The sequence below is a fragment of the Pleurodeles waltl genome, chromosome 6 (assembly GCF_031143425.1).
Source record: "Pleurodeles waltl isolate 20211129_DDA chromosome 6, aPleWal1.hap1.20221129, whole genome shotgun sequence".
NCBI classification, from domain to species: Eukaryota; Metazoa; Chordata; class Amphibia; order Caudata; family Salamandridae; genus Pleurodeles; species Pleurodeles waltl.
Window position 1 is genome coordinate 565,027,068 of NC_090445.1, and position 26,753 is coordinate 565,053,820.

Sequence of the window (26,753 nt, forward strand, 5' to 3'; positions counted from 1 at the left end):
AGGTTCGCATGCAACTTGCAAGACGGTGGTGGTGCTACAATAATTGACAATGTATAAACGAGGTACCCGATCACTTATGATGTAAATTATAACTCAAGAATGTATGAGTCTTAAATTTTCAAATAACACAACACACTATGGCATAGAAGTAGTAGCTAGGCTGTCCCAAAATAGCTACTACTCTGACACAGGTGTGCCTATCACCACAAAAAATGTAAATGTTTGAGTATAGTAAATGAGCAGGAAGAGGTGTTCCTGTCATCAATAAGCACTTGATAGGCTGATAAAAATATCCTGAGAAAAACCTGTCTCCAATTGGATCAAATAATGAATATCCAAATCCAAAATGGCAGCTAGATTTGAATATTAAGATAAAGCCACACCTCTTTCAAGATGGCTGCCAAAGTGACATAACTCCCCCAATGGATTCTGAGATAAACGTGTACCTCACTGCAAGACTCTGCCCAAACCAAGTTGGCTGCCACATATGAGATCACAAGAGCGTTGCTTCTTGGGAAGGTGGACCTCTGATGCTTGCGATCGCACAGTCTGCAACCTCTGTTGCTTCACCTCAAGTAAACTGCGCTCCTCACCACAAGTAAAAAGAGTGCCTGCCTCGCTAGGTAACCAAATGTTACACTGGAGGTTCCCTTTGTGAAGGTGCATCACCGCAACAAGTCACACCAAATAGCATGTGCTGCCTCACTGCTGCCTCCAGACCTGCACCACTCGTCACCAAATATGTGGTAGCCTCAAAGGATGAAACTTAAGCCCAATCTAAAATAAAGGGTTTATTGAGGTCTAAAGTCAGCTTAACAACCGCCCGTCAGATCGCTCTTCTCGACCATTAAATGTCCAAAACACCCACAAAATATTCTACAGTTCCAACATTGTATGTTAATGTAAGTTCTAAGCCTACCACACTTAACTCATGCAAACCTCGGTCTGGCTCTAAGAACAAATTCTCACACAGCCCTAACTAATTAGCTCCCTTGGTTCTAATTTGTCGATAAATTAAACCTCGTTCAGAAAAGAGTTGCATGTATTGAAGCGCCAAAACTGTACTCATCCTAATCTTCCAGTATCTTGTCCTTTCCTTTTTCAGGTAACTGACAGGAGCTGTTCGTGTACAGGAGCAGATCAGGGGATAGCTAACTCTAAATCTTGATCGTCGCATAGGTAAGTGTGGATCCGATGTCAGGTCCCTGCTCGTTGAATCAGTTGCTAAGCAAGGTGTGACACAATGGGTCTGTCTTTTACAGTTTTGTTGCCTAAAATGACTACCAGGATTTTGTAACCTTAAGCAACTCAAATAGACGCATCCAGATCTAAGAGACACAAGCAAGCAGCTGGTGCTAAGGAAATGTTCATTGTGTTTGTGTGTAACTTCTTCTAGATGAGCTCTCAAGGGAGAATACCAAGTGATATTTTTAATGCCATAACAATATCTTATAAGTTTCATTTTGCGGACTTTGGAAACAAATCTCTTTACACATTGCTTTCACAAGAGTCTCATAATTCCATATATTTATGCCCTCTAGCTAAAAAAATCTGTTCCATCCCTGAACCTTTTTAGTCCAATCAGACGATGCAGGACTTATTCTTCAGATATTTTTGCGTTGCTTAATGTGTTTCTGCGAAATCATGACACTGGTGCTGTTGGTTTTGTGACTGAGTACACTGGGATACTCCTGTACAGCCCCAGTGCAAGTGATCTTACCCGTCTAACATGGTTAAATTGGCTAAATCCTAATTAGCTCATTTAACTTTCTTATAAGCACATAGTCTATGGTACAGAAAATACAGCTGTGGCATAGACAGTTAAATGTCACCTGTTGAGTGCAGCACTTATTGTGCCATTTTATGAGTATTTGTAAAGCACACTATAATCCCTGAACATATCCTGGTGTTGAACAGGTGGCTGTGCCAGGTCATCAGCTTTTTGTGGAATTCAAGAAGAGAGGCGGAGGAGGCTCTGATGTGAAGTCAGAGTCCGTTCCAAGTTTTCAGGAGTGATGTAAGATGACGCTTGTCCTCCAGATCTGCATGTGCAGAAGTGTGTGACCTTCTCCACAGAGGTGCCTTGGTCATTGGTGGAAGGAGATACCACTGTTCAGATGGTTGTCGCCTTCAATGGTGGTGACGATGGGCCGCGAGGTCAGAGTTTGTTCTTCACCAAAATGGGAAGTTGAGCTGCAACTATGACGGGGTCCGGTTGATTATCAAAGATGCTTTATATAGATGTGATTTTGTTACAGGAGAATTCTGAGAGGTTGTTGCAAAGGGAGTGATGTTGCTGGACGCAGCAGGAGGTGCAATGAAATCTTTGACGATGGTGAAGATTCCCTTGCTGCTGTTAGTGCCGGCATCCATGCGATGTGCAAGAGTTGTGAGCTTGATGTTCCAAGTAGTGTCTCAGGGCTGATTTAAGGATGTCTTTATCAGTGGTATCTTGCCTTTTTTTCCATTTGCCTGCAGTGGTTTTCTTCAGTGTTAGTTCATCTGTTTACCAACAGGCCTGCAGTCAGGCACTAGCCATTGGGTTGCAGCTGATGAAAGCCAGGTCAATGGCGCCTGCGGTGCTCAGGCAGTTAAGGTTCTTGATGGCTTTTGGCAAGATGCTGGTGTGCTCAGGCCGATGCACTAACAGAGTAGAACCCCATTCCTCTTCTGTGATTCTTTTCTAGCTGCAGCAGGCAGTTCCGCTGGTGATAGGTCTGTGGTGCTGTGGGATGGGTATGCTGAAACTAAGGGTGTGGTTTGTTCAGGTCATAGCCCCTGGCTTGTCGACTGTGATGTTGCTGATTGAAGAGAAAATTGGGTCCAATAGGTGTCCGACGGTAAGGGTGGGTTTGGTAACGTGGCAGGTGAGGCCTACATTTTCAAGATTTTCTACAATGGCTGTAAAGTTTGGGTCAGTCTTATGTGAAAGTTAAGATCTCCTAGGAGGATAAAGATGTCTGCACTGAAGATGAGGGGTGCAACAAAATCTGTGATGTCACTGGTGAAACTGGTGTGGGAGCCTGGTCGTCTGTATACAAGCATTCCACAGGGAGAAGTTGGCTGTGATGTGCTTTTTTAAAGCAAGTTGTTCCATATAGCTGGTGGGGGTATCAATGTAGGTGGTTCAGCTGATGATATCTATGAATATGATGGAGACTCTGCCTCCAGGCTTGTGCTGATGGTCCTGTCTGGCAATTTTGTAGCCAGTGGAGATATCTGTAACAATGTCCAATGCAGAGGATGGATTTAGCTATGTTTCTGTTGCATATTTGATGAGCAAGCAGGTGCTAATAGGCATGCATGAGAGTGTGGGTGGTGTTTGGTCAGTGTGAGTGTGAAAGGATGGCTTGTTATTGTCCATGTGAGCACGTAGGGTGGTGTTTGTGTGGGAGTTGTGGGTCTAGGTAGTGGAGGAGTGCATGAGAACTTAAAGGAGGCATCTATAATTGTTCCTTCCCTCTTGTGTGGTGCACTGTGGCAGCAGTTGAGAGAGTATGGGCTGGGCCTGAGAGCACTGGGGAGGGTGACAAGGTAGCTGTTCATCTGGAAAAACTAGGGTTTCTACCACTTGATTAGGGAAGAACCAGGTGCCCCTAGCTGCTGCCAGGCATAAATGGGGGACCTCCAAGGCACCCTCCTCAGAATACTCTCTGGATCTATCTTTGGAACAACAGAGAAGTTCTGCACTTGCTGTTTGAAACCCAGTGAGAGGAACTTAAAGGCTGAACCTACTCCCACGTGCCCCAGGACAGAGAAATTGACTTCAAGGGTCAGTTGACTGACCTTCTGTGTTGCCAGGACTTTTTCCTGAAGTGTCCAGCTGACTAGAAGCAACTAGTCATGGGCTAGACCCTGCTGTTGAACTCTGCCAGACACTCTTGGAGTCTCTAAATGCCTTCACCAGAGTTCCTGGGGGATTTCAAATTGTACTTCTGAGACTAGTTGGGCACCAAAAGAAAGTTTGGAAGCATTTGAAAAATGTTCCTCCAGAGCTTCAGCAAGACTCGATGGAAAAATTATCTGACTGGCAGCTCCCGCAGCATCAGATTGGAATTCAGTTTTGTCCCGCTCAAAGATTCTCACATTTCTCAAAAAACAACTAAGTTGCATTTTGGTTTGGTACTTAGAAGAGTTTTTCAGGAAGAAATCTCCAAAGCTCTAGCAGAACCAACCTCAGGTATCCAGGCTTGGATTCCATGGCAGTGGCTACAGTTTCACAGTGACATGTGGGGAGAATTTTCAATTTTTCTTCTCAAAAAGTGACAAAATTCTATTCTTTGTTGAGACTTGGAACAAATGTCAACATTTTTCTTCAAGAAAGGGACAAAGTCCCTCTATGAAGTGGAACTTAAAAACTTTGTCAAACATTTGGATTTCCAGACTTTTGCAGGTCCTGGGCTCCAAGGCAGTCAGCATGAAGTGACACATTGATCCCACTCTACTGTGACTATTCACTTACATTGGGCACTTTGTTTTTCTTGGTGCTTTTTCCACTTAAAACTTTAAAAACTCAAGTCTCTGGATCCCCTTAGTGATGTGTTTGTTGTTTTGGTGTCATTTTTCTTATTCAAGTTTTCTCTATTTTTTAAAAATTGGAATGGGATTTTTATGGTTTTGTGTGTTTGACCTTTTAACCATTGTAGTACTTCTAAATGCTTTACCCATGTTGTGTACGTGAAGTAGGTCTGCTCAGTGCCATAATTCCCAGGGGTTGAGATAAAGTATAAATTACAAACAAATTTGACTGATCCCAACAGGTTAGTGACTTTATTACTTGTGGTGGACTTCCAGCCACCCCAACTATTAGCTCACTTTCTTAAACGGCCTTAGTTTGTAACTTTCATTCCAAGCTATGAGAATGATATCTAAAATGCTGTAATATTTACTGGTGGGTTCAGGTGCAGTGAGCTACTGACTACTTGGTTAAGGAAATATAAATACAAAAATATTTATTTAATTTAGTTGTAAGATGAATTTATAATAGGGCATTAGGCGAGGGAGGACTTAGCGTATATTCTCATCCATATATTACAGTTAGTCGTCAGAATGGAAGAAGACAGATGGACGGGGAGAACATTGTATTCAGTGTTTTTGAAGAATCAAGATAAAGATAGTTATTAAAAAGAATCCTTAGGCTATCCTAAATAGGGAGAATTATTAGTGTGGTTTCTAGCAGAATAATTATATAGACTAGTTATCAGTGTTGGATAATTATTCATGATAGGGTGTCTCAGGATGAGGGTGGAGATGAAGGGAGACTAGTGACAAGTTGAATGGGCAGACACTTACTTGCTTTGCCTCTTGCTAACATGTGACCTTATATTATTTTGTATTATAATAATGTAAAAGGGGAGCAATATCTACCACCCTCAGAGGTCAACTCAAGTATTTTAACTCACACAGGAGTTTGAAATAATCCAATCAAACAATGAGAACCAGTAGCCAACCAAACAAGAATAAATTATGCAATAACGAGTCAGTAATTTAAACACTCCATGACCTATGTGGCCATGAATCACCACACCAGTTTAGTAAATTTTAACATTTTTTTGCCCTTAAATTCACATTGCTAAAGTCACATGGATCATGCACAACACCAAATGATAAATATACAGAAACATAGGTTGTCCAAAACGTTTAAAAAATCTCAATCTTGCCAATGCATTAACATTAGACACCCCAAGAGAACAACACAGAATAACATAATTAAATGAAAAATAGAAACAGCATACATTTAGTTTGTGCAGTTGAATTAATCACAATCATTAATAAACATTTAGGTATCCCAAACTATTACTCTACTTTGAAATGCATGTGTGGGCTTCATGCAAAAATAAAAACAAGACAAAAATTATGTTGAAAAACATCTAACTATGGCCCTAACCAAAAACATGTGGTTGGATATTCTAAATGGAAAACCTGCAAAGGAAAACGTAAATGCACATTGATTATACCTCTCCTAAATGAAACAGCAACTTGCAGTGTTTTCACCAGCAGAGCTCAGTAACGGCAGGTCTTCAGACAGCATCAGGCAACAGGAACATGAAAGGGGCAACAGTTCAGTAATAATGGGGCCTAATGTATCTGAACTGTTAGAATCATAGACAAAGACAGAGGCACATCTAACTCATAACAAGCTAAGCACAGTAACTGGAGCATGAACTGACTTACATCACCTAAAACTTTGTTATATTATAGTCCCAAAAGTTACTAAGCCTCTATTGTACAAGACTATGAGGTGGGTTAGTGCGCAGCCAATAAACTTTCAGCTCTGCTTCAGATGCATCTCTTTTCATTCTTCTTACAATCCTCTCTGGTCTCCAGTCAACAGCAAAATCAAAAAGAATCAAAAAGTGAAAGAAAAAAAAAAATAGATTTAACTATGCAACCAAACAAAAATCAAAAATAATCGTCAGTCTTCTTTGCGATTATTTACAGCAACTTTCAGGCTTCTCCACAACTTGTCAAAAATTGGTTTACAAGCTTTGTCAAATCAGTTTCAATACCTTTTAGTAGATCATAATCTGCTGATTACTAACCATTACTTTCAGTGTATAATGTCTTTCTTGTTCAATTGGCAATGCAATTTCAGAACTCAGCTCAATTATGACTTCAAGTTCCAAAATGTAGATCTGGATTATCATGGTCAAAACAAAAGGACATAAACTTGTGTTCCCACTCACCAGTTGCAAGGTATGCCCATTCAGGACCCGAGTATCGACTTGCAACTCTTTACCTCTTTGATTCTTGATTTTCCCTTGTTTCTCCTTCACTCAGATCTGCTCCTTCTGTTTCTGCCTATTCTGATTTCTTTTATAGTTGATAACACATCAGGAACCATTTCATTTGTTACATGCAGTGTAGGCCACGTGTCTCCTTTCACAGTTCTTCTAGATAATGATGGGATTTGACTTAATTCACCTCCACTATTAGCCACTTCAGGAGGATTAAAATTTGCATGACTTTGATTCAACTCAACTCCACTCTCAGCTACTTAAGGAAATGTGATCTGTTTCAACTAATGTTCCCAATTGTCTGCTCCTGGGGGAGTCTTTTGGCTGACTTGACTCTCCAGCTAGATCCACTTCTGACTCTGCTGATGCCAATAGAGGAATATTATGATTGTCCTCTCTTTCACCTCTCCAAGGTACTGCTCTGGGATCTTCACCAGTTTGCACTGTCTTTGCTTTTGCAGTCTCTTGCTCTGTTTCTTTTACTTGCTCTTCTTCTTGAGACTGTACAACCTCTGCTGGTGCTCTCAGTGTAGGAGGCTGGCCTGGCTTGTAGTGGGTACCAGAGGTACTTACACCTTGTGCCAGGTCCAGTTATCCCTTATTAGTGTAGAAGAGGTGTTTCTAGCAGCTTAGGCTGATAGAAGGAAGCTATGGCAAAGCAGCTTAGGCTGAACTAGGAGACAAGTAAAGCTCCCACTATACCACTGGTGTCATATGCACAATATCATAAGAAAACACAATACACAGATATACTAAAAATAAAAGTACTTTATTTTTATGACCATATGCCAAAAGTATCTCAGTGAGTACCCTCAGTATGAGGATGAGAAATATACACAAGATATATGCACACAAACCAAAATTATGCAAGTAATAGCAAAAGGAAGTAATGCAAGCAATGTAAAGTTACAGTAGATTGCAATAGGAGCACATAGGTACAGGGGCAACACAAACCATATACTCCAAAAGTAGAATGCAAACCACGAATGGACCCCAAACCTATGTGAGCTTGTAGAGGGTCGCTGGGACTGTAAGAAAACAGTGAGGGTTAGAAAAATAGCCCACCCCAAGACCCTGAAAGGTAGGTGCAAAGTGCACCTAATACCACCAAAGAGCACAGAAGTCGTGATAGAGGGATTCTGCAGGAAGAACAAACACCAGCAATGCAACAACAGTGGATTACCGGACCTGAGTACCTGTAAGACAAGGGGACCAAGTCCAAGAGTCGCGACAGTGTTGAGAGTGGGCAGGAGCCCAAGAAATGCCAGCTGAGCGTGCAAGGAAGCTGCCACCTGTTGGAAGAAGCTTGGTGTTCTGCAAGAACGAAGAGGACTAGGAACTTTCCCTTTGGATGATGGGTGTCCCACGTCGTGAAGAAGCTTGCAGAGGTGTTCCCACACAGAAAGACCGCAAACAAGCCTTGCTAGCTGCAAGGGTTGCGGTTAGGGTTTTTGGATGCTGCTGTGGCCCAGGAGGGACCAGGATGTCACCACTTGGATGAGGATACAGAAGGGGCGCCCAGCAAGTGAGGGAGCCCTCACAGAAGCAGGCAGCACCCGCAGAAGTACCTGAACAGGCACGTGGAAGAAGAGTGAACCAGAGTCCATGCAAAGTCACAAAAGGGAGTCCCACAACGCCAGAGGACAACTCAGAAGGTTGTGCACTGCAGGTTAGAGTGCCGAGGACCCAGGCTTGGCTGTGCATGAAGGAAATCCTGGAAGAGTGCACAGGAGTCGGAGCAGCTGCAAATCACGCAGTACCCAGCAATGCAGTCTAGCGTGGGGAGGCAAGGACTTACCTCCACCAAACTTGGACTGAAGATTCACTGGACTGTGGGAGTCAATTGGACACAGTTGCTGAGTTCCAGGGACCACGCTCGTCATGCTGAGAGGGGACCCAGAGGACCAGTGATGCAGTCTTTTGTTGCCTGCGGTTGCAGGGGGAAGATTCCGTCGGCCCACCGGAGATTTCTTCAGAGCTCCTGGTGCAGAAAGGAGGCAGGCTACCCCCAGAGCATGCACCACCTGGAAACAGTCGGGAAAGCCAGCAGGATGAAGCGATACAAGGTTCCTAGTAGTCGTCTTACTACTTTGTTGCGGTTTTACAGGCGTCCTGAGCAGTCAGCGGTTGATCCTTTGGCAGAAGGTGAAGAGGGAGATGCAGAGGAACTCTGATGAGCTCTTGCATTCGTTATCTGGTGAGATCCCCAAAACAGAGACCCTAAATAGCCAGAAAAGGAGGTTTGGCTACCTAGGAAGGAGGATTGGCTACCAAGAGAGGTAAGAGCCTATCAGAAGGAGCCTCTGACGTCACCTGCTGGCACGGCCACTCAGAGCAGTCCAGTGTGCCACAAACACCTCTGTTTCCAAGATGGCAGAGGTCTGGGACACACTGGAGGAGCTCTGGGCACCTCCCCTGGGAGGTGCAGGTCAGGGGAGTGGTCACTCCCCTTTCCTTTGTCCAGTTTCACGTCAGAGCAGGGCTGGGGGATCCCTGAACCGGTGTAGACTGGCCTATGCAGAGATGGGCACCATCTGTGCCCATCAAAGCATTTCCAGAGGCTGGGGGAGGCTACTCCTCCCCAGCCTTCACACATATTTCCAAAGGGAGAGAGTGTTACACCCTCTCTCAGAGGCAGTCCTTTGTTCAGCCTTCCTGGGCCAGGGCTGCCTGGACCCCAGGAGGGCAGAAACCTGTCTGAGGGGTTGGCAGCAGCTGCAGTAGAAACCCCCGAAAGGCAGTTTGGCAGTACCTGGGTTCTGTGCTAGAGACCCGGGGGATCATGGAATTGTCTCCCCAATGCCAGAATGGCATTGGGGTGACAATTCCATGATCTTAGACATGTTACATGGCCATGTTCGGAGTTACCATTGTGACGCTGTACATAGGTAGTGACCTATGTACAGTGCACGTGTGTAATGGTGTCCCCGCACTCACAAAGTCTGGGGAATTTGCCCTGAACGATGTGGGGGCACCTTGGCTAGTGCCAGGGTGCCCACACACTAAGTAACTTTGCACCCAACCTTCACCAGGTGAAGGTTAGACATATAGGTGACTTATAAGTTACTTAAGTGCAGTGGTAAATGGCTGTGAAATAATGTGGACGTTATTTCACTCAGGCTGCACTGGCAGGCCTGTGTAAGAATTGTCAGAGCTCCCTATGGGTAGCAAAAGAAATGCTGCAGCCCATAGGGATCTCCTGGAACCCCAATACCCTGGGTACCTCAGTACCATATACTAGGGAATTATATGGGTTTACCAGTATGCTAATGTGAATTGGTAAATTTAGTCACTAGCCTGTTAGTGACAAATTTGGAAAGCAGAGAGAGCATAATCACTGAGGTTCTGGTTAGCAGAGCCTCAGTGAGACAGTTAGGCATCACACAGGGAACACATACATATAGGCCACAAACTTAAGAGCACTGGGGTCCTGGCTAGCAGGGTCCCAGTGACACATAACAAACATACTGACAACATATGGTTTTCACTATGATCACTGGGCCCTGGCTAGCAGGATCTCAGTGAGACAGTGACACCCTGACATATACTCACAAACAGGCCAAAAGTGGAGGCTACTTTCTCACACTCAGCAACATTGAATTTTCATCATCCAAAGGATATGACACCTTATGAGTATTTCTGCTGTGAATCCAGTTTGGGATTCCAGCATACTTCACATCAGTCATCACTAGAACAATTTGATATGGGCCCTTCCCCCTAGGTTCCAAGGAAGTCTTCGGCATGTGCTTCTTGATCACCACCCAGTCTCCAGCTCAGAGACTAGTACACTGATCTTGGGATGGTGGAACGGCTGTAGCTTCCACCTGAAGAGACAGAGCGAACCACATCTGCTAGACCTTTGCAGTGATCCAGCACCACGTCATCTGTTATGTTTACAAGTGCATTTGCAGTAACAGCTGGAAATCTAATTGCTCTGCCCATTAGGATTTCATGGGGAGTCTAGTCTTTCTGTAAGGTGTACTTCACATGCTTATTAGGACCAAAGGTAAAGCATCAGGCTATTTCAGACTACTAGAGGCACACATCTTTCCTAGTCAAGCCTTCAGATTGGCATTCATTTGCTCTACTAATCCAGAAGCTTTAGGGCAATAGCTACAGTGCAGATTCTGCTTAATGTTTAAGGCTGAAAATAGTCATTTAATCACCTCGTTATTGGAGTGATTTCCTTGTTCTGATTCTAAAAAGGCTGGAAAGCCAAACCTAGTTATCAACTCCCCAAGTAAAAGCTTTGGTACTGTGAGGCTATCATTTCTACGTGTAGGGTAGGCATCAACACATATCTCAAACCACCACACACAGGCATTTCAATGAAATCCATTTGCATTCTGTTAAAAGTGACTCACATTAATAGTTTTTTTCCACGTTCATTGTTAATATGTAATACATCTGTGACAAATTGCTTCAGCAACCTGTCTGAACTTTGTATTGAACCTGGATTGCTTAAATATTTGAATCATTGCATCTCTGCCAATGTGTGTCTGACCATGAGAGCATCTTGCCATTTGCATCTGTAGAGTGTTTGGCAAAACCACCTGTTCTTCATTTGAAACCCATATTTAATCTATTTCTTTTTTAATGCAACCCAATTTTATCCAGCTTTTTATCTCCTCCCAAGTATCAATTATTATAAATAGATAACTTTGACTTGTCTCATCAGTATTCACTGCATTAACAGTTTCCATTCTTCATTAAAAGTGACAGTTTAAAGCACAAAATCAACCAATTTGATCCACATAGGAATTTCCCATGGGGATTAAATCACTTGACTTCTGGTGAGTACTGCACTTAACCACAGCAAGTCTTCGAGGCAGTTTTAGGGCTTGTAACAAATAATTCTAACACCATTTCTGATTGGTGAGCCAGAAGATTTCATAAAACCTCTCTGTGACCACTACTGTCCAAAGGCATGCACAACACCAAATCCATATTGGCTGTTTGTAAAAATCTTAATTTTAAGCTGTGCAGAAATACAGCATGCCATACTAAGAGCCACCAATTCAACCATTTGTGCAGAAAATACTCCTTGGAGCCCTGAAGCTTCAGGTACACCAGAAATGGTGCACAGAGCATATCCCGATTTCAATGTTCCGGCACCATCCCTCAAACAGCAACCATCAACCAAAATTGTTTGCTCATTTTTCTCTAATGCAGTACCCTGAATATCAGGTATAGGTTTGGTGCACAGCTCAGTAACCGCTAGGCAGTTGTGTTCAACTTCCTTTACATTTTAATTCTCAACATTGTCTATTGGTTGCAAGGTTACAGGATTAAGTACAGTGCACCTCTTGAAAGACATATTTGGAAATCCTAAAATCAACATTTCATACCTTGTCAACCTGACATTTGTCAAATACTGAGTCTTGTAAATAAGACCTTAACAGTATGAGGGATCAGTAAAGTTGAATGGATTAATGAAAATCTTTATTTCAACTATGGAAAATAATCATGAAAGCATAAAATCATATCATCATCATCATCAACACATCGCTTTATTTGGTTAATTTAAACCATCAAAGCATAAATCACGCAATACAAAGATTACAATTTTAAAATCGTAAATAACTTACATTCAAAATTACATAAGAAATGTAAAAACATAAATACTAAAATCAAGGTGGTATTTCTCTTCACACAATGCATAGCTACCTAAACCCTGTTCCTCAAGTTAGCCAAAGTATCATCCAGTAAGATAACATCTTAATCATAGGGCCTCGTAGTAGTCAAGAAGAATTTTTTAAGTGGCAAATTCGTATGTGCCATGCAGCCACAAGAAACTTGTTAATTGCACAGAGCAGGGGACAAGAAGTATCCCTCATCATAATCCTTAAGGCATCTATACAACATCTAATCCCCATGTTCTTACAAACTGGACGTAGCCACCTCTGACGAGCAATCCTATACGCTGGGCATATGAACATAAAATGCACAATGGTTTCGGAAGAACTGCTACAGCTCGGACATAAATAAATTCTCGGAGCAGAATCCCGAATATTACCAAAAGATTTAAGAGGTAGGCATCCGTATCTGAACTGAATATACAAACTTTTACTTGATGGATCAGTAATAAGATCCATAAACAGTTCGAAACACTGATGCCACTTAGTGTCAAAAAATTTAGATGTCAATCTGCCATGAGACAAATGTAGCAGATAGTTTCCCCTGACATACGCCCAATAAGCTGTTTTTAAATGATTCTTCTGCTCTTTCCTTAAATTGTAATGATGGCTCCAGTAATTACTAAGACTCAGGGTGTGGAGCCATTTTGAGATGTGTTTGAACCAAGGAATGGTAAGCATGTTGGGTCTGACTAGAATGTCTTGAATGGATTCCTTATATGTAAGTAGCTCAGGAGTAGTCCAAACACGTACCCAGAAAAGCAGTGGTCTTAAAGCTATAATATCTGAGATACGTGCAAGTCCGAGGTCCCAGAACATTGGTAACAAAGGAGTATTTTGTGGACAAGCCAAGAGTGATCTTACAAAATTATTTTCTCCTATTGAAAGTTTACCAACATTCGAGTATCCCCACACTTCTGCCCCGTAAACCACAGCACCCTGAACCTTTGCCCGATAAATTTTTACTGCTGGAGTGAATATTCTCTCAATAGTCGACTTGTGGAAACGCAGAATTGCCCCAGATCTATGTGCCAGGAGGACTGAGCTTTTATCAATCTGGGCCTCCCACTGCATATCCTTACTAATTCTGACCCCCAGGTAATCAATGGAGCATACCTTGCCCAATGGGGTCCCTTTGTAAAGGATGGTATACCCTTTGGTGGGATCACGTCCCAAGGTCATAACTTTGGTTTTAGTGTGATTAAGCTCCAACCCAAAATCATCACAAAACTAACTGAACCTGTCCATTAATACCTGTAAGCCCATCGGTGTTCGGGAGATCAGAAGGGAATCATATCATACAATAACCATTCCCATAGTAGAATAAAATCACAAGCTTAAAATCCATAAAGCAATACAGGAACACCTCGGTGTAAACATTTAAAACAGGCATCATACTAAATTTAAAAACCTCATACAGTTACAATAAAGACCCAAAGTTCATAATCCTATTCCGATACAGTGCATTCTTCAAAAAATGAAAAATCGCTGTGGCAATGGTGGGTTTCTTCATCATTTGTAAATAAAGGAAGACAGGACGATATTGATAGAAACCCTTAACTTTAAGGACGGGCAGCAGGAACGTCGTATCATAGTAACTACAAAACAGGATCAGGTGTTCGAAGGTCTGAGGCGAAACATTATCACAAGGTCAGACTTGATCGAAGGTTCATATTGCCCGTGAGGGAAACATGGGCTAGTTCGGACAGAGCCTAACCTAAACCTGGTAAGATTTAGTCTCTCCCACAGGTTTCTAACAAAAGAAAGAGAGGGTTCATAGCCAGGATTAGTGTTTCAAAGCAGCAAAGTCCTGGTAGAATGAATACTCAATGCCAAGCCTTCTCTACCCTCTCTGGCTTCCTGAAGAAATAACTCATTCACAAGCTTTCTATCTGAATGTTTTAGCAATTCCAGGTTATAGAATAATTCAGGATGCCCCAGTGACAAAGCAATAGATCTGACATAATTTAGCCACAGGATTTTATGGCTTGCTCACACCCAAGGCAGTCCTCAATTACCTCCCTGTTAAGCATAGTGAACTCCCCACTGCAATCCACAGCATTATAGGGGCAATTTTAGCATAATCTTCCGCAAAATACAGGCCCAGCTCCTCATGCAAGAACAAACTCGGACTGGCAGGACCCATCACTAATAATTACCTCCAGAAGCGGTTGAATGGCCTTACAGTTTCAATATCCCCAGATTTCTGCATCATACAATAGAAATGGTAAAGACTTCAATGTATATATCTGCAGCAGCGGCAAGACAGGTTTACTGCCAACCATTTGAGCAAATCTTAAAAGTGACCCAAATGATTGATCAAAGAGCATACAACGATTTGCAAGAAATGAGGTCCAACTGCAGTGCTGGTCAAATGTAACCCCTAAGTAGGAGAAGGAGGTCACCCTTGCCACTACCTGCCCCTTGATTGTAACAAACCATAAAATTAGTTTTGGAGGTATTTATATCCAATTCTAGGTCACCCATAAAATCAGCAAACAGATTCACCAAAGCTTTAAGCCCATTCGTCATATAGGAGAGTAAAATTGCATCATCAGCGTATAGTAAGAAGGGTACCAGGGTGGTCTTAACCTTCAAAAAGTCTTTACCATGGGCAACCAGGTGCAAATTCAGGCCGTTAATGTCTAGCAAGAATAAAATTACGCCAAGACTCACCCCTGCTAATACTCCTTGACAATTTAAAGGCATCAGAACACTCCGCTGCCATATCAAACCTTACTGAAGCATTGATACCCATATGGAGAGCCTAAAGAAAGTTGACCGAAGGTTGAGGTAGCCTGAGACCCTCCAGAATTGAACACAGCTTTGAACAAATAACCCTATTGAATGCGCAGCTCAAATCCATGAAGGCCTCTCTAAAACCTTACTGGGACAAGCAAAGAGCATTGTTCATTTGGGTCCACTCTTCAATGTAGAGAAGATCGATATGCCCAACAATCTTGACCGTGGAGTCAAATAGAGAAATCAGACTGTAGCATTCTGGATCTTGCCTAGACCCCTTTTTGAATACCGGGACTATAACTGCAATTTTTCATGATTTGGGGATACCAGTTTGTGCGGTAGCATTAAGTACATTTGTCAGCAATGGCACCCACAAACTCACATTGTTCTTATACAGGTCCATAGGAACACCATCTGGGCCAGGGACTTTGTTAGAAGGGCTACCCATGATGGCCTGCAGTACCTCCTCCAGACTAAAATGTTGACCCAAGGGGTCTTCCCCCTCACTCAACTGTTCCACTTTATCCAAAGAGTAAACCCTCTAAAAAATGGAGACACATTTTTGGGTCGGAATATTGGACTTTAAAGCCTATGTGGGAACTAAATATGCAGGTTTACCATTTACTATTTTCCAAAAACCTCACATCCCCCAACTTGCAAGCACCCAACAACTGCTCCCACCTCTCTTCCTTGAGGCATTGCTTTCCATTTCTAATTGCCTCTCCATAGGCTACCCTTTTCTGAGCTAATGATCTGCTGATCTCTTGGCTTAACCTTAAGGGCTTCATCCAAATGCTTGAATGCAGCTCTGCAGGTTTTTTATCAAACCAACCATCTTTGGGGACCCCCGAGTACAGTGAAAGGATGTCTCATCACAATGTTCTCGCTCTGAGCAAGGCTAACACCAACCGCAGACACATTTTATTTTTTTAAACAGCCAAGTAAAGCTGCAGCCACTGGGTCAAAAGTAGCTGAGAAATATGCTACTGGGTGATTTACACCACCATGTACCTGTGTTAGAAAGTGCACAGCAATCATGTTCATGACAAAACAGTAAAAATGTTTTTGTGTATTCAGGCATTCCCAAAGCTGGCGCTCTGCACATACTCTCTCAACTCAGTAAAAGCTTCCATACAAGCTTAATTGAATGGGACTGGATTAGTAATATCTTTGTGGGTCAATCTCTGCAGTGGCTTTGAAATAACAGAAAAAGTGGGAATCCATTGGCGACCGTAACTCACCATTCACAAAAAACATCCTGACATTTCTTTTAGTAACAAGAGGATTCACTTATAAAATAGCTGTAACGCTTTCTTTGGACACCTTCCTTGCGCCTTTCTCTGTCTGATGTCCAAAGTATTTCACTTCTTTTTGACAGTACTGTAATTTTGCTGGGAACACTTTGGCCCTCATTCCGACCATGGCGGTTGGTGATAAAGTGGTGGTAATACCGCCATCAGGCCAGCGGTAACTACCCCCAAATTATGAACATGGCAGAAAGATCTCCGATAGACAGTCAATATTCCACACGGACCACCAGGGCGGAAACAACAGTCACCACGGCGGTAGTCGCCTACAGCCAGGCGGAAGTCAATGTTCCGCCCACCATATTATGACCCTGCAAACCGCCACCTTTTCCGGGGTGGTACCAATGACATCAAAAGCCTGGCAGACACTGAGCCCAGAAGAAAAAGGATTCACCATTGGAGACACAGGGAACAACCACGACGCCATGGAACCTGAACTGCATGTCTTTCCAATGATATTCTACGTTCTGCTCCACTACGAACACCAACGCCGGCAAAGACGACGATGGTGAGTACAGCCACCTGCACACAAGGGAGGGGGGGAAGAAAAAGAGTGACACACACACACACAACACACACCCCACACACACACCCCATACACACAACCAGATGTACAAGAAAGCAAGTTACTCCCCCTAAATCGGCTGAATAATGCAAGGAGAAAACGATTTAGTAAAAGTGAATGTAATGAGATCAACACAGTATGAAAAATAAGTTAGGCAAGATAATCGATATATACATATGTACAGAAAAAGGGACACAGCCCAGTCCACAATTTGCGTAGGCCACATGGCCACAGGCCCGAGTTCAAGGCCACACGTCACCTGCTTCAACACGGAGAGAACACTGCAGGGGCATCAGTTGGTAAATAAGCAGGCACCTCAGGGGGATGGGGACGGTGGGGCACCTCAGCCTGGAGATGTAACAAGACCAATGGTTCTGGAGAAGGCAACATGCCCTGTGCTTGGTCCTGGGGAGTGCAAGGCCACAGCCTCTCAGGTGGGTGACTTGCCCACTGGTTCTGAAGGGGGCAACATGCCCTGTGCTTGGTCCTGGGGAGTGCAAGGCCACAGTCTCTCAGATGGGTGACTTGCCCACTGGTTCTGGAGAGGGCAACATGCTCTGTGCTTGGTCCTAGGGAGTGCAAGGCCACAGTCTCTCAGGTGGGTGACTTGCCCACTGAATCTGGAGGGGGGAGCATGCCCTGTGCTTGGTGCTGGGGAGTGATGGGCCACAGTCTCTCAGCAGAGTATCATATCCATTGGTTCTGGAGGGGGCAACATGCCCTGTGCTTGATCTTGGGGAGTGCAAAGCCACAGTCTCTCAGCAGGGTGTCATAGCCACTGGTTCTGTAAGGGGCAGCATGCCCTGTGCTTGGTGCTGGGGAGTGATGGGCCACAGTCTCTCAGCAGGGTGGCATACCCACTGGTTCTGGAGGGGGCAACATGCCCTGTGCCTGATCTTGGGGAGTGCAAGGCCACAGTCTCTCAGCTGGGTGTCTCGCCCACTGGTTTTGGAGGGGGCAGTCTGCACAGCAGCCCATGGAGGCAGGATTACATACCATCCGCCGGCGGTGACGGCTGAACAGTGGTAGTTCTGCTGGGGGAGGGGAGGCTCCTGCCCATCCCCAGCAACTTCAGACAGCTGCTCAGTGGTGGTGCTGCTGGTGAGGGGGAGTGCTGCTGGTGGGGGGAGGCTCCTGCCCATCCCCTGCAACCTCGGACAGCTGCACAGTGGTGGTGCTGCTGGTGGGGGGAGGCTCCTGCCCATCCCCTGCAACCCTGGACGGCTGCACAACCATGATAGGTGGTGGGGGCTCCATTACAGTTATTTCCTGGTCCAGGTCCCTTGGTCTTCCTGCCTGCTGGGGCAGGGCCCTTGGTCTTCCTGCCTGCTGGGGCAGGGCCCTTGGTCTTCCTGCCTCCTGGGGCAGGCTTCTGGGTCTTCCTGCCTGCTGGAGCAGGCTCTGTGGTCTGCCTGCCTGCTGGGGTAGGCTCCATGGTCTTCCTGCCTGCTGGGGCAGGCTACTTGGCCTTTAGGGTGGCAAGTGCAGGGTCCTTTCCATTCTTGCCTGCTGAGGCAGTCTCCTTCGCCTTTAGGCTGGCTAGTGCAGGCTCCTTCCCCTTCAGGACATGTGGCCTGGATCTTTTTCCACCACGAGTGGGTGCGGTGACGACTGGGCCCGTGGACTGTGTGGCTGAGGTACTTGGCTGGGTTTTCCTACCCTGGCTATTAGCGCAAGATGGGGAAGAGAGGTAGGGAAGAGGTCAATGTTGGATAGGAACAGTTTTTTAGGGACATTGGGGCGGGAAGAGGGAGAAGTAATGGGAGTGGAGGATGACGGAGTGGTTGTTGGAGGTGTCTGTCTGCTGCTTTTGGGTTCAGGTGCATGGGCTGAATGCTGTTGTGAGGTGGATGGCTGTTGGGTGTCTGAGTGCTCGCGTTTGTGTATTCTAGGGGGGACAGACACAGTGGGAGAGGACACAGGGGATGTGTGCATGGCTGCTGTGGAGGTGTCTGCCAGTGAGGTGTGTGTTGTGCTTGGTGTGGAGATGCTGGTAGTGGATGATAAAGTAGTGCATGCAGGTGTGAGTGTGGACATAGCTGGGTGGAAAGTGAAGGAGAAGGGGGAGACAGTGGAAATAGTGGATGTTGATGTCTCTGCAACTGGTTGGTGTTTGTGTGCGTGCTTGTGGGATGAAGTGTGGTGCTTGTGTTTGCCTGTGACACTCTTGGGTGTTGTTTTGTGTGCATGCTCGTCTGTATGTTTGCTTGGGATAGGTTGCGGCTGAGGGGAATGGGACTGGGCAGTGGAAGTTGGAGGGGGGGCGGTAGGAACAGGGAAAATGGCTGCCATCAGAGAGGAGGCCAGAGCCAGAATCGATCTCTGTTGGGCCGCCAATCAAGTGTGAATGCCCTCCAAGAATTAATTAAATTGTTGCATCTGGGCTGCCAGCCGCTCCTGGATGGCATTCACAATGGTTCACTGCCCTACACAGATGGATCTCTGGAGGTCAATAGCCTCCTCACTCAGGGCAGCAGGGCTCAGTGGGGCAGGGCCTGAGGTGTCTGGGGCGAATGAGATGCCCACCCTCCTGGGTGAGCGGGCACGGGCAACACAATGAGGGGCTGCTGGGAGGGCAGTGCTGGTACTGGGGATGGCGGCGGCTGTACCTGTAGCTGGGGTGGTCACAGAAGTGTCCGCCACCACCAGGGGGCTTCCATAGGAGGAGGTATCTGTGTCAGAACTGTCCCCTCCAGTCTACGCAGTGATGCTCCCCTCACCCTCCATCTCACTGGTGCCCTCAGCGTCGGTGGACCCTGCCTCTTGGGTCCTATGGGATGCAGCTCCCTCCGTCGCCGGTGCCTCTGCTCCTCCGCCAGATGATGCTAATGCACATAAGGACGGGATGACAAAACAAAAACGGAGGGAAAGAGACAAAGGATACACTTGGTCAATGGCTGCACCAACACCACAGTAGGCATACACAGCACCCTCACACACAGGGAACAGCCCTACGCAATATGCATTGCACTACCCTAGAAATATTTAGCGGCCAAGGCATGGGGAGGGGTACACACCGCCAAATGCGGCACACCTGGGACCCACATAGCCCTTACCAGTAGTGGATGCCTACGATCTAGGTAGCTAAATTTGCCCTTCTGCACCCTAGCCACCAGGGGACCTACACTAATGTCAGGCCTGGCCTACGGGCACCCACTGACACATCCCCCACCCGGATACCACCCCACCACGTGTAAGTTGTAATGATGGGCACGGTACTCACCCTCTTATGGCTGCTGTGATGCCCATCCAGCTCAGGATAGGTCAACACCAGTATGCGGGCCATCAGGGGGGTCACGGTTTGACAGCACCCCTTCCTCATTGGGAGGCCATCCCCAGCTGGGCCTCCGCCATCTTCAATGCCCAGCGTCTCAGGTCCTCCCACCATTTGCGACAGTGGGTGCTCCGCCTGCCATAGACCCCCAGGGTCTGCACCTCCTTGGCGATGGCACACCATATACCCTTCTTTTGATGGGCGCTGACCTGCAGAGGCAATACACACAGGAAAATAGATTTAGACAAACAGTCCAGCCTGTTACACATATTGCCCACCATACCCGTTTTCATCACCATTTAAACACACATGGCCCAGCACACAACCTGTATGCCACCGAGAAGACACCCACCCACCCCCTTACACAAAGCCTTCACACACACAACTCCATGCATTTATGCCACATGCATCGTGCTCACAGTGTACTCACCTATGGGTCTGGAGGCCCATACAGCAGTCCATACTGGGGTAGGACCCCATCCACCAGTCTCTCCAACGCCTCCGAAGTGAAGGCTGGGGCCCTTTCCCGGGTCACAGGCCATGTTAGGTTCCAGACACAGGTCACAGCAGCACATGCAGTGTAGGTCCTCTCCTATGGAAGCTCAGATAGCAAGTGAGGAATATGATAAAAAATGGCGGTCACGTCCGCAGCGGTGCACACAGTCACCGCCAGCATAGATTACCATCGCCTCCTGCAGTGGCACACAAAGTCAGCGGAATTACCTCACTTCCACCTGTCCCTCCACACAGGGCAGGCGGATGCCATTTCGGGGTGGGGGGAGTGCCCTGGAATAATGCTGCGTCACACGAGAAATTAGGACATGCTGGACAGATCACAATGACCACATGCTTACAAGATGCAAAGTTGTGTTGTAGCTCCATTGTTCAGGTTGTGACCGGAGCCTCACTCTTGTGTCCTTTAGATTGCTACTGCTGCGGATGAATAGGAAATGGAGATATACCCCCATGTACAGACCTCTGGTGGACTTGGCAACACTGGAGGAAAGGCACATTATCCTCACCTATAGACCAGGCAGGGCCACAGTCACAGTTGTGTGCCCAATTGGAGCCTGACCTGATATCTGCTATCCGTCACCCTACTGCGATCCCCCCTCTTATGCAAGTTCTATCAGTTCTCCATTTCCTTGCAACTGGTTCTTTCCAAGTGACAGTGGGCTTGGCAGCAGGAATGTGACAGCCAATGTTCTCAATAGTGCCGACAAGAGTATTGTCTGCCCTGAATAAACACATGTTCAGCTACATTGTTTCCCCCCAGGTTGAAGATTTGGCCACAGTGAAGGCCGAGTTCTATGCAATGGGACATATCCCCAACATAATTGGAGCAATTGATGAAACACATATTGCATTTGTCCCCCCCACCAGAATGAACAGGTGTTAAGGAACCAGAAGAGTTTCCACTCTACGAATGTACAGATGGTGTGCCTTGTTGACCAGTACATCTCCCACTTCAATGCTAAGTATCCTGAGTCAGTGCATGATGCCTTTGTCCTGAGGATAGCAGCATCCCAATTGTGATGGCCCAACTACAGAGGCACAGGGTGTGGCTAATAGGTGAGCCCTGGTTCCCACCCAGTATGTTGGTGTATGGGTATGGTGTGGGCCATATGGGACAGTTTGTGGCTAAATGTTGTCCCTCAAAATTTGCTGGTGACTCTGGTTACCCCAACCTATATTGGCTGCTAATCCCTGTGAGAAATGCCAGGACAAGGGCAGAAGAACGTTATAATGAGGCACATGGGCGAACCGGAAGGATAATTGAAAGGACCTTTGGCCTCCTGAAGGCCAGGTTCCAGTGCCTCCATCTAAGAAGTGGATCACTGTGCTACTCACCAAAGACGTTCTGCCAGATAGTGGTGGCATGCTGCATGTTGCATAACCTGGCCCTCAGACGCCATGTCCCATTCCTCCAGGAGGAGGGAGAGGCTAGAGATGTCTGTGTGCCAGCAGTGGACCCTGTGGACAGTGAGGATGAGGAGGCAGAGGATGAGGATGAGGATGAGGACAACTGAACATCTGATCCGACAATACTTCCAATGACACACAGGTAGGACAGTGTTACTTCACATTTCAATTACATTTTTTGGAATTTGTGTGGCAATGGCATGCTGATATTTCCCACTTCTATGCCCACTTACTGTTCCCTCTTGCAATCCATTTTGCAGATGTTGGTGACCTCACATATACTGGTGTGATCACTGCAGCCAGCTACAGGTCATTAATCTATGCACATTCTCTGAACAGTTAATTTGCAGTGTTTGTACCTGTTTCAATGAATACATGTATTTGATATACATGACATACTCCAAACTTCGTTTTGTTTCCAAAGTTGTTTATTGAAGTGCTAAAATATGGAGGGGCAAGTGCAATGGGATGGGGTGATGAGGGAGGAAAGTCCATGGTATTGTTCCAGTATGTTTGTAGCACAGCTGCATTGTCCAAGGGGACATAGGAAGGGGAGCAATGGCAGTTCAAGGTGGACAGGGTGTCAGGGTGGGATACAAGGGGGACAATCAGGAGAGTCTAATTTCCTGGCAGGGGTCTTGGCAAGTGTCTCTGGCTTCTGTCTGGATCGTAGGGAACATTTGTGGGGTGGTTCACCTTCTGCAGGGGGAGGGGTGCTGGTGGCCTGTGAGTCCTGTGGCGGTGCCTTTTGTCCACTAGCAGCAGCAGAAGTGGAAGGCTGTTCAGATATCTGGTTAGTGGCAGGGCCCGCTGGTGTGAGACTTCCTCCCTCATAATATTGGCCATGTCTGCCTGCACCCCTGCTATGGAAATCAGGGTGTTGTTGATGACGTGCAAGTCCTCCCTGATCCCCTGGTACTGTCCCTACTGCAGCCGCCTGTTCTCCTGCATGTTGTACAGGATCAGGCCCATTGTGTACTGGGAATGTTGGTAGGTGCCCAGGATCTCTGCAAGTGCCTTCTGGAGAGTCGATTACCTACACCTGTCCTCCCCTTGATGCACAGCAGTCCTCCCAGTTTCCCGGTTGGCCTGTGCCTCAGTCTCCTGAACCCTGCGCCCACTGCCACTGACCCCAGGTCCCTGATTGTCTTGGGCATGAGGTGTGGCCTGGGGTCCCTGTAGAGGTGGACACACTGCTGATTGACGTGTCCTGGGGACAGAGGTGTGGGTAAGCTGGGTGGGTGCTGTGGTGGTGTTTTCTGGTGGGGGAGGCTCTGTGGTGGTGTGTGACTGGGCCTGGGTAACCGGCTGTCCAGTGGTTCCTGATGAGCCAGGTAGGTCATCCAGATCCTGAAGACCAGAGTTGCTGTCATCACTGTGTGCCTCTTCAGTTGGGGGACTGGATATTGCTGGCACCTCCTCTCCACTGACATTGGCTGGGGTACCTGTGGGGATGTAAATGATGTGTTATGGTTTCTGTGTCTGACATATTGTGCATCCATGCAAAAAGAACAGTTGATGGACGGAATGCAGAACAAATCAAACATTCACCCCCAGTCACAGATCTGGGTTTAATCCATCAGTTTTTTTGCTCACCATGCCATTCCAGTTTGGACCCAGCCATATGCAAATCAGTCTTGACCCTGTTCCCCATGGGAACAGTCCAGCCCAAACTGCCTGACCACAGATCCTCCCTGGTCCAGAAACAAGCTGGGACCGGTTTTGGGGTATCACCCCTCTTCAGCCAGGCTAGTTTGAATCTGGTGGCATAGTGAGCACGGGACCCACGTCTGGGCATACCCTTCCCACTTGGGGCAAAAATGCAAAAAGAACAGTTGATGGACGGAATGCAGAACAAATCAAACATTCACCCCCAGTTACAGATCTGGGTTTAATCCATCAGTTATTGTGCATCCGTGACTTGCCCTCTTTGATTGGATTTGCCCTGACAACTTTCACTGGTGTACGTTGGTGTATGGTGGGACAGTTAATTCTCTATAATGTGCATGCTTTAGTGATGAGTGTCCATGCAGGGCTGTGAGTTGTTTCCATGCATTGGTAGAGCATGCAGGGCTTGGCATTGTGTGAGATGTGATGTTGGGGTGTGTGGGAAGTGGTGGAGTGATGGGAGTGAGTGTGAGGGTGAGGGTATGTGCTGGCATGCAGGTAGGGGGGTGATAGTAGTAGAGAGTTGACTTACCAGAGTCCAGTCCTCCGACGACTCCAGCCAGGCCCTCTGGATGCAGGATTGCCAAGACTTCTTCCTCCTATGCTGTTAGTTTTGGGGGAGGAGGTGGGGGTCCACCGCCAGTGGTCTGTACAGCAAGCTGGTGTCTTGCTGCAATGGAACGTACCTTCCCCCGTAGGTCGTTCCACCTCTTCCTGATGTCATCCCTAGTTCTTGGGTGCTTTCCCAGGGCGTTGACCCTGTCCACGATTCTCTTCCATAGCTCCATCTTCCTAGCTATCGATATCTTCTGCACCTGTGCTCCAAATAACTGTGGCTCTACCCTGATAATTTCCTCCACCATGACCCTTAGCTCCTCCTCTGTGAAACGAGGGTGTCTTTGTGGTGCCATGGGTGTTGTATGAGGTGTGTTGGTGAGGGCGTGTTGGGTAATGTGTTTGGGGGTGTGATGTGGGGGGGTGAGTGGTGTATAGGTGTGAATAATGTGTGGCTCTAGTTGTGTCAGTGGTCTTGATGTCTCTGCTGGCAATGGTTTGAAATGGTAAAGGGTTGTGGGCAATGTTCCCTCTAATTTTTTTTTACCTGTGTGTGGCAGTGAATGGTGTCTGTGCACTACAGCCAAGGCAATGTGCATCAAATTTGTCAGAAGTGAGATCACTCCCCCTTTAACCCAAGATTTCACTACAGGGGTGACCCCTTGTTTGACCCTAAGCTCCTCCGCAGGTATCTATTCATGAGCCAGTAGGGGAAGGAAAGGCCAGAGGTGAACATTACAGAAAATTATTAGATCCCTTTTTAAGTTGTATTTTGCAATTACATTTATATAGCACTTACTAGCCCTACACCAAGCAGCACACTGCTCTGAAATTGAAGGTAAGTGGTCATCCATTATTGTTGGCACAGAGTCTGGTTCTTTCAAGGACACTATTCCCTGTCTTTATGTCCACTCCAGTGTCTTAGATGAGGATTATAATTGGTATCAGGTAGGCATAATCATTAGTGGGGCACTAACATTCACTGAATTGCAGGGAGAAGGGATGCAGTTTGTTTTTCAAGAAGGTTTTTAGGTCAAGGCTGTCCGTTGTCTATCCCTGATTGATGCCAGTTGCAGATTACTTCAGCCAGGTGCTGAGATTCACACTTCTTTGCCCCAATGTTGTGGGTGCCCCAGCTTAAAGCCAGCCCCAGTGGTTCATGCTGTGAGAAACATCAATTCAGAGAAGGGATTCTTCTTGAGGGCAGCCTGAGAAAGACAGCTGAAGTCCCAAAATAGCACAGGGAATATATAGAGAAAAGACCATTGCAATCAGAGGACAAGGCATATGGTTTGGTGTGCAGGTCCTGTGCAGGTAAATGTGTACCTATGCATTGCGAGTGGAGAGGCAAAGACTTTCTGAGTTACCAGCCCTCTGTGAAAAACTTCCTTATGTTACTTCTGATCAGCAACCAGCTCTTGCCTCACCTGTTTTCATGGTTCCTTGTTCGGGGAGAACACTTTGGGGGTTATTACAACTTTGGAGGAAGTGGTAATCCGTCCCAAAAGTGACACCCGTCGCACCCCTTCCACTCCGCCGGCTCCATTCGGAGCCGGCATCCTCATGGAAGGGTGTTTCCCGCTGGGCTGGCAGGCGGGCGGCCTTCTGGCGGTCGCCCGCCAGCCCAGCGGGAAACCCAGAATAACCGTGGCGGTCTTTTGACCGCGCAGCGGTATTCAGGCGGGCCCCGCCAGGCCGGCGGCTGCCGCCGCCGGCCAGGGTCGGAATGAGGCCCTAGGACTGTTGACATGGTGTACTTTGCACTTTTGTCAACTCTTCTTGAGTATTTACCATCTGATAGGGTGTAAGCAATAAACTGCCTTTCAATACAAGGCCCTGGGCATCATGGAGCATGGAACATTAAGGATGAAACTCAGGCGACAACCTGACAGGTGAAAGGTGGCTGCACTCTTTCACTTCCAGGGTCAGATGAGTTTAGTGCTCTTACACTAGAAGATAGCCCCAAATGTTAAACATACTTCCTGCAGAGATATGCACGTGAACACTAACTCCAAGGTTAACTCAGCATTTTGTCCTCTGGAAGTTGAAATGAGTGCCCTGAGTTTGGTGATGGTAGCATCATTTGCTAGCACCAAAGATATTTCAATTTTTAGTATGCACTGTATAATCTGTAATATTATCACTATGGCAGCTGCAGCAGCTTACTTCGGTACACTTGTACTTTATCAAATGTAAATAGGTCAACTAGCCCTGGTGTTTTTGTTATATCCAGGTGCTTGTTGTTTGCTTACCTTGTAGTAAATGCAGGGTTGTTCTGCGTAAATTACACACAACTGACACAAACACACACGTTTGAGCACTTTGGAACATATTGCCAGAGCTGCA

The 26,753-nt window shown here is 46.4% G+C and overlaps 1 protein-coding gene across 1 annotated transcript in view; it reads left to right on the plus strand.

The window, feature by feature from the left end:
* LOC138299981 (bile acid receptor-like) overlaps positions 1 to 26,753 on the plus strand; it is a 579,850-nt gene that overhangs the window by 192,127 nt on the left and 360,970 nt on the right. Inside the window, exon 2 of the mRNA XM_069238746.1 lies at positions 1,106 to 1,179. The gene's annotated coding sequence lies outside the window, so the exon portion shown is untranslated. The remainder of the gene's footprint in view (positions 1 to 1,105; positions 1,180 to 26,753) is intronic.